The 13,486-nt window shown below is 40.1% G+C and overlaps 1 long non-coding RNA gene across 1 annotated transcript; it reads right to left on the reverse strand.

The window, feature by feature from the left end:
- Positions 1–841: 841 nt before the first annotated feature.
- LOC103911128 (uncharacterized) lies at positions 842–3,198 on the reverse strand. Its single transcript, XR_661737.5, has 6 exons — positions 3,153–3,198; positions 2,230–2,313; positions 1,836–2,097; positions 1,477–1,670; positions 1,251–1,403; positions 842–1,056 (listed from the first exon to the last, which is right to left on the reverse strand). It is a non-coding gene; the product is annotated as an uncharacterized lncRNA (long non-coding RNA).
- Positions 3,199–13,486: the final 10,288 nt, after the last annotated feature.

The following is a 13,486-nucleotide window of genomic DNA, read 5'->3' on the forward strand; positions in this document are numbered from 1 at the left end:
AGCCCGGAGCTGGCGCAACTCAATATACCTTGATATAAAACCTTTTGGTATTATATTGGTACTTGATACATGGTATTACAACCATTTGAATTTATATACCAGCAAACGCAGGCTATAATGTAAAGGCAAAGTGTAGGCACTGCGTTCAACCTTTGAATAAAATGCAAACAGCATACATATCCAATAACAAAAATTATCAAACAAAGGACAAAATAAATAATAATAATAAACATTTATTGATTGCAATAAACAAATAATACTAAACTTGAACAAAATATTTTGTAGTGCACAAGTAATAATAAAACTACACAATAAAGACACACAGGAAGATTTAAAGACAAAATCTGAAATTGCACACATACACAGAAGTTTTTAAAACAACCCTGTTTTCCCAATAGACTTGAATTAAAAAATTGTACAAGACACATCTTAAAACAGCTTAATTTTATATAAACCTGAATATAGAAACCAATTTAAGATATAGCAAGAAACATCTTACAAATACCCATGACAATATGTAAAATATACAAGTCAAAATTGTAAAAAGAACTGCAGAATTCTTAAGAAACATTTTTAATAAATGTAATAAATAAAACATAATACATTTAAATGAGTGAGATGATTATATATATATATATATATATATATATATATATATATATATATATATATATATATATATATATATATATATATATATATATAATTTGACTTGTATATCTTTATATGTCTTGTGCAATTTTTTATTAATATTTTTATTATATTATGTTAATTAAAAATGTATTAAGATGCTTTTTCAGAATTTAGCATATTGTCATTTTATATATATATATAAATTGCAAATAAAAGAAACAAATTACCCAAGTATCAGGGAACATCTTAATACACTTAAAATGTTGTTTAAAAAATAAATTATTGATGTAGACATTTGACACATTAGCTTTCTCTTCTTCCCTCCTTCCTCCAGCCCTGTCAGGAGCACGTTGTAGCCACCTTGTAATGCATTTTTCCACTTCTTTATCAGTGATGTGGTATGGACATTTCTCCTCACTACATCTGTGATTAAAAGATAAACAAACAATTAGTAGTGAAAAAGTACAAATGAAAAAAGAAAGATGCTTGCTCTCATATAAGTACAACCTAAATGGGACTATATATAGATGTTTTGTTCCTTTGATTAATGATTCAAATAAATACACAGATGGAACTGCCCCTAATTGTACTGAAATGTATATTTAAAACCAACTTACTGAATAGACAGTCCTAAGGGAGAGTGCATGAAAGGCCACATTTTGGTTTGCCCTGCTCCAGTTAATTTGTTCAGCCAAAAAGTGAGCCAAAAGCTTTCCCGGGACACACCAAACTGCTTAGTGGAAAACACCAATCATTCCAAAGTAGGCTACCTACGAAGCAAAAAAACACATAAATAAATAGATAAATAAACATAAAACACTTAGAAATAAGCAAGAAACTTACCAGTTTCTTCATTTGTTCGGGCTGCTCGTTTAGTTGATTTTCAAGTTTTTACAAATCAGATTGGACAAAGAAAGGTCAAATGTGTTTACATCAGGAATTTCATCACGTCTGTTTTGGTTTTGCTGATTTGTGAGAATCGGGCACAGTTGCTGCTTTATGACGTAACATGATTTTAAAAATTTTTTTCAGTCGTGCTAAAAAAGAAAAATAACAAATTAGTATAAATCAACCTGTTGCTTATTCTCATGCAACTTGTGTAAATACAACAGTGGGTTAGACACTGCTGATATTCTCTAGTTGATCTTTACTTTCTAGCTGCATTAAGCCATTACAAATTTAGTGACGTCTTGAATTCTTACAAAGACATGACGAGTTGCAATAAGTTGTCTTGATCTCCGACTGCACTTGAACAAGGACTGTAAATGTTCATAGGTGTACTGGAATGTACAGCATCTGTGCATCTTGATGGTGTTCTTAAGGATCCTGCCATAGTCATTGGTGGTGATGGTACTTGCGGTGCTGCATCAATTTCTGAAATCTTCATATCAGTTTTTTCTCCAGCCTCTTTGTTCCAAATAATTTTTCTTCATCACGTTCACTATAGTTGTGTCTTTAATGCCCCTTGATCAGATACATTTACAAAACAAAACATTATTTTAGTATAGTGCAGGGCACTAGATCAATGACAATGGCAGTGTAATAGATCAATGACATAATGTTGACAGTATGTGTTTAAAATAATTGCAAACAAACCTGTTCTTTCTTTAGGTGTATGACGGGCGATCATCGTCCTCATCTGTCTGCAAGCCAAGCTGAGTCGAGCTTCCTCATGTGTGTCTATAATAAAACATCACATTGTTGTTAACCTCCCCCGAAAAAGTTAAAATCCTGAAATACTATCAAAGTTAATTAATGGCTATAATACCTATGGTGTAAATAATCAGCACACTGAAGGTTGCACAGGATTTATTCAGAGATTCATGCAGAGAGACAGCCTTATGAATCTTAGACATAGATTTGTAAGATGGCCAAGCACATGCATTATTCTGTACCCATGAAGATTAACCTACCATTGTGGAAAATGTTTGATGATGATGATAGCCAATAACAATAAACCATTTCAGCTGTTTGTGAAGCAATTAGTAATGTAAAGTCTGAAAATCTCAATCTATGTTGAAAATGTATCAGCAGTTTACAGCTTATAATGGACTTTAATCACCCAACTATAACATGCCTATTCACATGTTCATAAGAATGTGCTATTGGTCTCTGTGATGTGCTACAAAATGACCTCACTAACCTTTGTTAAACAAGAACAGTAAGACCTAACCGAAAAAATATTCATTTATACCCATTCATTTAAATCAAAGTATAACTGTCAATAACCAAAAAATAAAACCCATCAAAATCTGCTTTAAGAAATTTAGTTTTACATGTGCAAATTACAACTTGAACATAAGATATAATTGATTCACATAGGCTAACACATATAAATTAAAGCACATACTAATATATTTCTCTTAATAATAGAATGATAATTTAAAGAGAACAGTAAACGATCACTGATGCACTGCATAAACAAGTTAAACAATAACTTAAAAATAACCTAACACTGTGAAAATGTTTTAAGCATTAAATTCGCAAAGTATACAGTATACAAGCAGCAAAAACCTTACCTTTCTGACCGGAATCCACTGTTTTGAAACGCCAAACTTCTTTTTCTTCTTGTGATCATCATAGCGGTTGGCAACCAGCTTTTGGAACATTACCGCCACCGTCTGGATTGGAGTTTGGACCAAGAGTTGACTCACGCATGTGTTTCTTATGAAACCATACTTCTGCTTAAAAAAAACAGTCTGCATGGAAGCGTGCTATCTCAAAAATAAGCGCATTTTACACTGTTTTCCCTAGATGATATATATAATCCATTTATAAATAATATTGTTTTGTTTGTGTGACACCCCAAATATTGGTTTGCCACAATTGAGGATATTAATGATATGCATGTGTAAATGTATAAAGGGAATGGTGGTTCCGCCAGAGCGATAGAGGGCGCTAAGAGAGCACAGTGTGTGATTCAGCCTTTTCTGGACTGCTCGCGATAGCCCAGTAACATGGAGAGCTGATCACACGCATATATTTGTCTTGTGTTTATTCCACCATTTAACAGATTGCTGGGATCTTTAAACTGTCAGCTGATACAGGAGTCCTGGACCCGCTACAGTTCTTGGGGGCTCGTCCGGGATCAGCGCCACCTGCTGGACGAGTGGAGCTTATCCCAAAGAATCCGAAGACCAGCAGCTGGGGATTCTGAATTGGATTTCCTGCTGTAGTTTGGAAGGTGCTAACAGTGGAGAAAAAGTTAGTACTATGGCAAACGAGAGAAGAAATCTGGTGAGAGAGATCAGGAAAGAGCTCTGTGAACTTTCTGCTGATGAACTGTTCCTTATTGCTAAAGACATTGAACAAATAGACAAAAGGGCCGACTCGCAAGAGTTATTAGAGGATGAAGAGGGATGTTTTGATTATGTTAGTGGGTTTTTGTGCTGTAAGCGTCTAATGGGGGAGGAAGATGAGGGAATGGGTGTGCTACTGGACTTAAGAGACAAGGTTTTACAGATTTCTCAGTCTAAACAAATAGCAGCACAGGAAAATAAAACACATGACCCAAGTAAAGGGAGAGCCCAGGGTCATATTGATCACACAACACCTGATGCAAACACAAGTACCAGTCACACACACACAAACATGGTAGACACTGAGTATCAGCAGATGTTGAAGATGTATGAGGAGCTTGGAGCAAAAATTCAAGCTACGAATCCCCATGCCCTGCCCCCACGAGTCAGCCCTCTCACACTTCCCTTTCCAACTTATCCTACTTTACACAGCGACGGAGACCAGATAAGCAGGAGGGAAGTACCATTTCTCTCACGGAGAGAGTTTAAAGTTCATGGAGGCCAGATTGGTGACTCTACTTCTGAGATTAGTTTCAACAGCTTGTGCCGACAAATTGAGGAGGGTCTGCATGAACAGTTTAGTGAAAGTGAAATTATTCGAGGGGTACTAAAAATCACTAAACCTGGCCACTTCAAAGAGATGTTAATGGAGAAAGAGAATTTGACAGTACGAGAGTTAAAGGGGCTTTTACAATCTCACTTGGGAGATAAGAGTAGCACAGAACTGTTCCAAAGTTTAATGTGTGCGCGCCAAGGGGAAAATGAAAGCCCACAGCAATTTCTTTATCGTGCAATTGGACTTAAACAAAAGATTCAGTTTGCTTCCAAACACAGCACTGCTGATATAAGATATGACGCTAAAACCATACAAGAGGTATTTCTCCACACGGTTTGCCAAGGTTTAGGGCCCAAGCAAGGTGAGCTTCGTCGTGAGATTAAACAGCTTGTGACGGCAGGAGATGTCACTGATGATATGCTTCTTAGGCAGCTTGTAAAGGTTACAAGTGAGGAGGAGGAGAGGCAGCGTCGGCTGCAGTCACTGACACGACCCAAGGTCACTCATGCTCGTAGCGCCCAGATTGAAGGGGCTCCAGAAATTAAAGCAGCTGCTGTGACTACTGAACAAACTGACAAAGAGATTCGCAAACTCACTACACAAGTAGAAGCACTCACAAATTTAGTTACCTCGCTGCAGCAGGCTAAAGAGAAAGAACAGCATTGTCAGTGCATGAGTAAGGCACCTGAAAAGAAGCGAAGTCCAAGTTGTGCTAACTGTATTAAACAAGGGACAGGGGAGGCCTGCAATCACTGTTTCTTGTGCGGTGAAGAGGGTCACCGTGCTGTCGGTTGCCTGCATAGAAAAACAAAAGTAACAACCAACACCAGGTTTAAGAGTACACCGCAGACAACAGTTTCCGATTCCAGATCACCCTGCCACAAATATACAGTCAGTGTTGGTTCATGGAATAATAGGAATAGTTCTGCAAGGAGACCACAGCCAAGACAACCTGAGCACTCAGAGGAGAGAATAGTCCAGTTTGTCGGAAAGAAGTGTCTACTGGATGGAGAAATTGGAGATAAACAAGTAAGCATGCTCCTCGACACTGGAGCACAAGTAAGCATTATAGATCAAAGCTGGAGGGAAAAATACTTACCCACACATGAGGTTCACCCCTTATCTGAAATAGTGGGGCCCAGTGCTGGTCTGGAGGTGTTTGCTATCAATGGAGAAGTAATCCCATTTAGTGGATGGGTTGAGGCCACAGTAAGTTTGCCTGGACAAGACGGGACTCGTTACTCTATCCAAGTGCCCTTTTTAGTCAGTCAACTACAATTAGAGAGGCCTCTTTTGGGATTTAATGTGATTGCGGAGTTGATTGCAGGACCTATAGATAGTACAAACATCCTCACTACCTTACACTCTCTCATGAGTAGCACTGAAGGTAACCAAGATGACCTGGTTAAAGTGTCCGTTGGCTTCATTAGTGCACATAAAGTACATGCAGACACAGCATGGGTGAGAGTAGGGCCGCAAAGTGTCACCATTCAGCCAGGACAGGTTGCTAATGTAAAATGTAGAGTACCTCCCAACTTCACCACTTCAGACACGAGAGTACTGTTTGAGCCAAGTGAAGACACCCCACATCTATCACATCTGGATCTTGGAGGAGGACTGGTGGAAATTAACAAAAGTGGACGGTCATATATAAGAGTTCCAGTTGGGAATCACACTAAGCATGAGGTGACCATTCCAAAAAGAGCTATACTTGGAGAAATAGCAGCCATTGCTAAGATTATCCAGACAGAGCAAGAGGACCTAAACAACCCACAGAAAAGTACCTCACCACTACCCATCTTGCCAGAGGACAGTGATACACCATGGCATCCCCCTGTGGACCTTACTCACCTAAAATCAAGTGAACAAGCCATTGTGAGACAACTTCTTTATGAAGAGTCAGCTGTGTTTGCTCATAACGAAACTGACATTGGGAACATCCCCAGCCTACAGATGACTTTGAGCTTAAAGGATGATATTCCAGTGCAGAAGGCTTATACTTCCATACCCAAACCACTCTTAAAAGAGGTAAAAGAGTATATACAAGACTTGCTGGCCAAGGGCTGGATAGTAAAATCTCGTTCACCCTATGCTGCTCCGGTAGTATGTGTCCGCAAGAGAGACGGGACATTACGTTTATGTATTGACTACCGGCAGCTCAATAAGAAAACTGTTCCAGATCGTCATCCTCTGCCAAGGATCCAGGACCTCATGAACACCTTGGGTGGTTACCGCTGGTTCTCCATACTTGACCAGGGAAAGGCCTATCACCAGGGGTTTATGGCAGAAGGGTCGAGACATTTGACAGCATTTGTGACTCCTTGGGGCCTCTTCGAATGGGTGAGGATACCCTTTGGTCTGTCAAATGCCCCAGCCGCTTTTCAGCGGAGTATGGAAGACATGTTAGAGTCCATCCGTGATGAGTGTTGCCTGCCCTACCTGGACGATGTGCTCTGCTTTGCTAAATCCTTTGAAGAGCATGTAGAGAAATTGCGGGTTGTGTTCAGGGCCCTCCGGCATCATGGAGTTAAGCTGCGTCCAGCTAAGTGCGAGCTGTTCAAACATGAAGTCCGGTATTTGGGTCGTCTTGTGTCAGCAGATGGGGTAAGAGTTGACCCCAAAGATCTGGAGGCTGTGAGGGTACTTCGTGACAAAGTTCCCCAAAACGTTGGAGAAGTTCGTCGTTTGGTGGGCTTCCTGAGCTACTACAGGACCTACATCCAGGACTTTGCCAGGTTAGCTAAACCCATTTATGAGCTTCTTCAGGCACACACAGCTGGAGCTGCATCACAAGAAGGACGGAGAAAGGAAAAGAAAAGGGGTCTACAGCTGCCCTCTCGAAATCCTATAGTGTGGGAAGACAAACACCAACAGAGTCTGGACAAATTGATTGACATGCTTACCAACCCGCCCGTGCTGGCATACCCCAACTTTGATGCACCGTTTGTACTACACACCGATGCTTCAGAGCAAGGATTGGGGGCGGTGCTTTATCAGAGACAAGAGGGTAAATTACGGGTCATTGCGTATGGCTCAAGGACATTGTCGCCAGCTGAGAAGAATTATAGACTCCATTCCGGTAAGCTGGAATTTCTCGCACTCAAGTGGGCAGTGTGCGAAAAGTTTCGCGACTACCTTTTCTATGCCCCGTATTTCACAATATATACGGACAATAATCCTCTCACTTATGTGATGAGTTCTGCAAAGTTGAATGCGTCAGGCTATCGTTGGGTGGGGGAACTTGCAGATTTCCGATTTGAGATAAAATACCGCCCTGGCAAAAGTAACAATGATGCTGACATGTTGTCTCGGTCCCCCTTGGACATGGACCATTACATCAGTGAGTGCACAGAGGGTTTGTCACAAGCGGCCATCCAAAAAACCTGGGAGGGTAATTTGATGTGGAAAAACCAAGATGTAGCCTGGGTTGCAGCTCTAAATTTGACAGCTCCCGACATGGTTATCCTCCAGAACCAGTCAATACCAGTCATCAGTCCTGATGAATTGAGTAGAGCACAGCGTGAGGATTTAATGATTGGACCAGTGATGGAATTAAAGGAAGCTGGTAAGACATTGACCCCTGATGTTTGGCGCATGGCAGCTGGTGACACAAAGAAGTTGTTAAGAGAATGGCACAAGCTTGTCCTAGAGAACAACATTATGTATAAGAAGACAATGCAAAGGAGACAGCTTGTACTACCAACAAAGTATCGGCAGATGATCCTTCAACAGCTGCACAATAACATGAGTCATGTTGGAACAGAGAAAGTATTACAGTTGGCTCGAGAGAGGTTCTACTGGCCTGGGATGCGGAAAAGTGTGGAGGAGTATGTGACTCGCCAGTGTCCATGCATCACACAGAAGCAGCCAGTGACACATGTGCGTGCACCAATGGGTGGGATCACATCAAGCACCCCCCTGGAATTGGTGTGTATTGATTATTTGCACCTGGAGGCCAGCCGCGGTGGGTACGAATATATCTTGATGGTAATTGACCACTTTACCAGATTTGTTCAGGCATACCCTACCAAGAACAAATCTGGCAAGTCGGCAGCTGAGAAAATATTCAACGATTACATACCTCGTTTTGGATTCCCTGCAAAATTACACCATGACCAGGGGCGTGAGTTTGAAAACTCCCTCTTCCACACTCTGCAAAAGCTCTCTGGTGTTGGTCACTCCAGGACTACTCCATACCACCCCCAGGGTAATCCTGTGGAGAGAATGAACCGAACCTTGCTACAGATGCTGCGCACTCTGACTGAAAAGGATAAACAAAACTGGAAGGAACATCTACCCAAGGTAATCCATGCTTACAATTGCACCAAACATGAGTCGACTGGGTACTCTCCGTTCTACCTCATGTATGGCCGTCACCCACGACTCCCCATTGACTTACTGTTTGGGTTAGCGCAAGACAATGATTTCAACACCCAAAATGAGTATGCTGAACACTGGGCTGATCAGATGGCGGAGGCCTATAAGATTGCAGCACAGAGCAGTAAACAGAGAAGCCTACGTAACAAAGAGTATTATGATCAGAAAGCCAGCTGTGTCATCCTAAGACCTGGAGATCGTGTCTTGGTTAGGAATTTGAGTCAGAGAGGCGGCCCAGGAAAGCTGCGTTCTTTTTGGGAACCCACTATTTATGTGGTGAAAGAGCAGTTAGGTGACAACTTTGTGTACAAAGTGCACCCTGAAAGAGATGAACACAAGGTCAGAACACTACACAGAAACCACCTCCTACTCGTAAATGACTTACCAACAGCTGAGAGCCTGGACCCAAGGAAACAGCGAGTCTCTAAAGAAACGAATGTTAGTATGGGAAAAAACACAAATAGAAAGGTTACACCAAGAGACGAGAGAAGGGAGGATGAACAGTCTAACTCTGACGAAGAGGAAGGATACTGTTGGAGGAGGATAAGCAATCCAAAGTATTCAGGATGTGAAAGAAAAAATTTGGAAAGTGAGTTGCCCCAGGAAGAACTGGAAGAGCCTGATATCACAGTGAGGGATGAGATTCCAAGGGCTGTGGGACAATTACCAACTGAAACTGAGGACATAAGGCAGGAGGGTGACCAATCAGAAAACTTGATTTTTGGGGACATTCAAGAAACAGGACAGGACATGGAGTCAGACTGTGAAGGCTCAAAAGAGCAGCAGGCCACTGAGGACCAAGGGCAAGAGTCGCATGAGTGTGAACCCTATGAAACAAGTAGACGGTCACTCCGGGAAAGGAGACCTGCTCAAAGAATGACTTACCCATTACTAGGACAGCCTGTATTCCAAACAATACCTAAAATAAACACAGTAGCTGCCAACACAATACAGCCATTAACATTGATGCACACACCTGTACATACATGGTTAGGCCATATCAGTAGTCCATATCAAGAAATGCTATTTCCAGTTATGGTTCCAAATTATTGAAAGTTATATATGAGAATGAAAAAATATATATAAGGTATTCACCTTCTGTGTGGGGGAGAGTGTGACACCCCAAATATTGGTTTGCCACAATTGAGGATATTAATGATATGCATGTGTAAATGTATAAAGGGAATGGTGGTTCCGCCAGAGCGATAGAGGGCGCTAAGAGAGCACAGTGTGTGATTCAGCCTTTTCTGGACTGCTCGCGATAGCCCAGTAACATGGAGAGCTGATCACACGCATATATTTGTCTTGTGTTTATTCCACCATTTAACAGATTGCTGGGATCTTTAAACTGTCAGCTGATACAGGAGTCCTGGACCCGCTACATTTGCATCTAAACATTGCGACCATCCACACTAAATGTTTTTATTATTTTGTTGCTGTTGTACCATATATATTTTCTCAAATTATCATTAAACGTGGAGCTAACAAATTACTAGATAAAATAAGAATTTAATCGGTTGTCATCAGTTACACAAGCCGAGTCCTTATACAAGCCGAGACAGACTCGGGCCAGATAGGGTTAACAGGAATCTGGCCAGTGTTTACAGCTGCATCACAAACGCATGTGCGCGAGCGAGCTGCGGGCCACACTCCGCCCGTATAACACTCGTTGATGCCGAGTCGGAGCCGGAGGCGCCGAAGGGCAGCCGAGCTCGGGCCGATTACTTCCTGCTACCCGGGGCATGGATATGATTTACGGCAACACAAATATTCATTCACTCTTATCACATAACAAAGAGAGATTATGTGAATAATCACTAAGCGCCGCATCTGCACACATTTTTGCGCGTATATGATGAACATTTAGGAGGACAAATTTAGATGAAGTGTCTTAAACAAAGAACTACAATCTTTGCACACTTACTATTAAGATTGCTCATCCACGGCTTGCCTCTTTCCCCACCGAAGTACAATGCTTCTAGTTTCTCCCGCCTGAGACGTTGACGTTACGTAAGCGCAACCATCGTAACGAGGGCGTGGTTTAGCTCAGGACAGAATGATGCTATATCGTCCTTTGAGAAACATATTTTTGAGTGCGTGGTTTATTTTTAAATATTGGAATATCAAAGTATGCCTTTCTTTTTTTAAAGGGTAATGAATAAACACGAGATGATAATGTGCGCGCAAGCTTATTTCTGCAAATGTGCACCAAATAAAGTTAAATTGCAAATGAAAAGTTTCAAATAAAGTTACTATAAGTATTGTAGTGTTTTTTGTTGTTTTTAATAACAATGTGAAGAATAACGATATTTATTATTGTATTAATAATAATAATAATAATAATAGCATTTTCACTCAGCATTTACTTTTTAATACAAACCATGAAAGGTTCTATACTCATTCATTCATTTTCTTGTTGGCTTAGTCCCTTTATTAATCAGGGGTCGCCACAGCGGAATGAACCGCCAACTTATCCAGCAGGTTTTTACGCAGCGGATGCCCTTCCAGCCCCAACCCATCTCTGGGAAAAGGTTCTATACTGCCATTGATAATTTTTTTAGAATATTTAACATGTTTGAAACCTTTTCAATCAACAAAAGGTTATGCTACTTGTATATTCATTGCATTAAAAAGTCAGAGATTGACTTAACACAAAAAAACAAGTTGGCAGATGCTTTTTTGAATGAACTAGCAAAGTGTTGCTCACAAAACTCATCTTTTTAACTTAATGAATAAAATCTTTGTTTAAGTTGATTGAATGTGTTAAATGTAGTTGTACAGACTTTTTTACAGATTTTTGCTGAACCAACAAAAAAAATCAAGCAATTTCAACATTTGTCAAGTTTGATTTTTTACAGTGTACTGATGCACCCCTATGCTTCCCTCAGGGGCTTCCCCACACCATAACTCTTCTGGGTGTGGGAAAGACAGTGAAGGTGGACTCATCAGAGATCAATTCAAGTTTTATATTGCACACAGCTTAAGGTTTTTGCTGCTGGAATATTTGATTCTGATTGGTCAGTCGCAAAACTCCATCGTATGTAATTCCAACATAACCACTGAATCTAATTACACAGGCTCATCCAGGTTCTTTAATTCACCTTGACATCAGTGAATACGGTTACATCTACACACTTACAGCAGGGCCGGAGTGGGACACTTTTTCAGCCCTAGAGTTTCAAGCCTTAGACCGGCTCACCTCAGTTCACGACTAACCATATCAAAAACCATTTCCAATTCAGTTTCCAATGACACTAACACATCTTTTTCAAGTAAACAGCTGCTTTAGAAATTCAAATATCACAATGTCTCTTCCTGCAACATCTGAATATATATATATATATATATATATATATATATATATATATATATATATATATATATATATATATATATATATATATATATTGTGCAAAATTATTTATAGATATCCAGTTCTTTGTAATGGTGGTCACACAAAAAATAAAATATGTACACATACATACACAAGCCAAATAGTATTATATGTCTTAACACTTAAAATAAAAAATGAAAGTAAAAAACATACTCAGGAGAGGTTCAAAATCGAGTCAGTGGCATCGTAATGCAACGTGCTGATCACTGGACCACAATGGCGCTATTATGCTAGTGCGTTTGGATTAAAAAATAAGTATTGCAGTGTTATCTGCAAGACCACAGTTTTACTTTCTATTGATCTTTTTTCTCCCCTTTTTAGATTTCTGATCAAGTTATGTCAGATTTATTATTGTTGTGAGTCATCTGATTTTCATTGAGCAGGTGTAATATTCATTAATATTAATTATTGGAATTCTTATATTCACTAAGGTGCCTCTGTTTGGAGTCGAATAATAGTAACGTCATCATTAACCTGCAGTCTGCGTTTTGCTCACGGGGCTGCGAGACAAAAAATAAAAAGAGCGAAGCTGTGGCAAAATAATGAATAAAAAGATTGAGGTTATGGTCAAATAAATAAATAAATGAAAAAAGTTTAACTGCTGAGAGTGCAAGCAGCTAGGGACACCGGCCCCCACAGCCAAAAACAGACCGGCCAACCGGGAATTCTCCCGGTTCTCCCGATTAGCTAATATGAGCATGACTTACAATACATCCACATTAATATCTGCTTGTCTGTCACACTGCTGTTTTTGACCTTTTTGGTGGGTTTTGCCACTGAATAATAGATAGGTTAGTGTAGGTTCCATTTAGCTCAATTTATTTCTGTCAGCTTTGCATTTTTGACAATTTGGCGCCATCTTCTGACTAAATAATTCATGGTTTAGTGTATACACCATCAGCTGTTTTAGCTACTGTCAATAATTAATAAACTAATACAGCTCAGTAGAATAGCTTATGTCTTGCTTGTATGTTTTGTCGTAAGTAGCCGTGTAATAAGCGGGATAAAGTACATCTAGGCAGTTGTTTTCACAGAATAAAGCCCTTCAGGCTTATACAACATCACTCTGCTTCGCATCAGGTTGCCGATGAGTCTGTGAGGTTTTATTCTGGGTAATAACAACCCTTCTTGATGTACTTTATCCCTTACATGTGTAAAGAGACGATGTGGGCACTACAAGACCCAGCAGGCTTAGTGCCATGTAAGGAAGTGTTGTTGTTTACGTGC

This window comes from Danio rerio, chromosome 3, assembly GCF_049306965.1.
Source record: "Danio rerio strain Tuebingen ecotype United States chromosome 3, GRCz12tu, whole genome shotgun sequence".
NCBI lineage: Eukaryota > Metazoa > Chordata > Actinopteri > Cypriniformes > Danionidae > Danio > Danio rerio.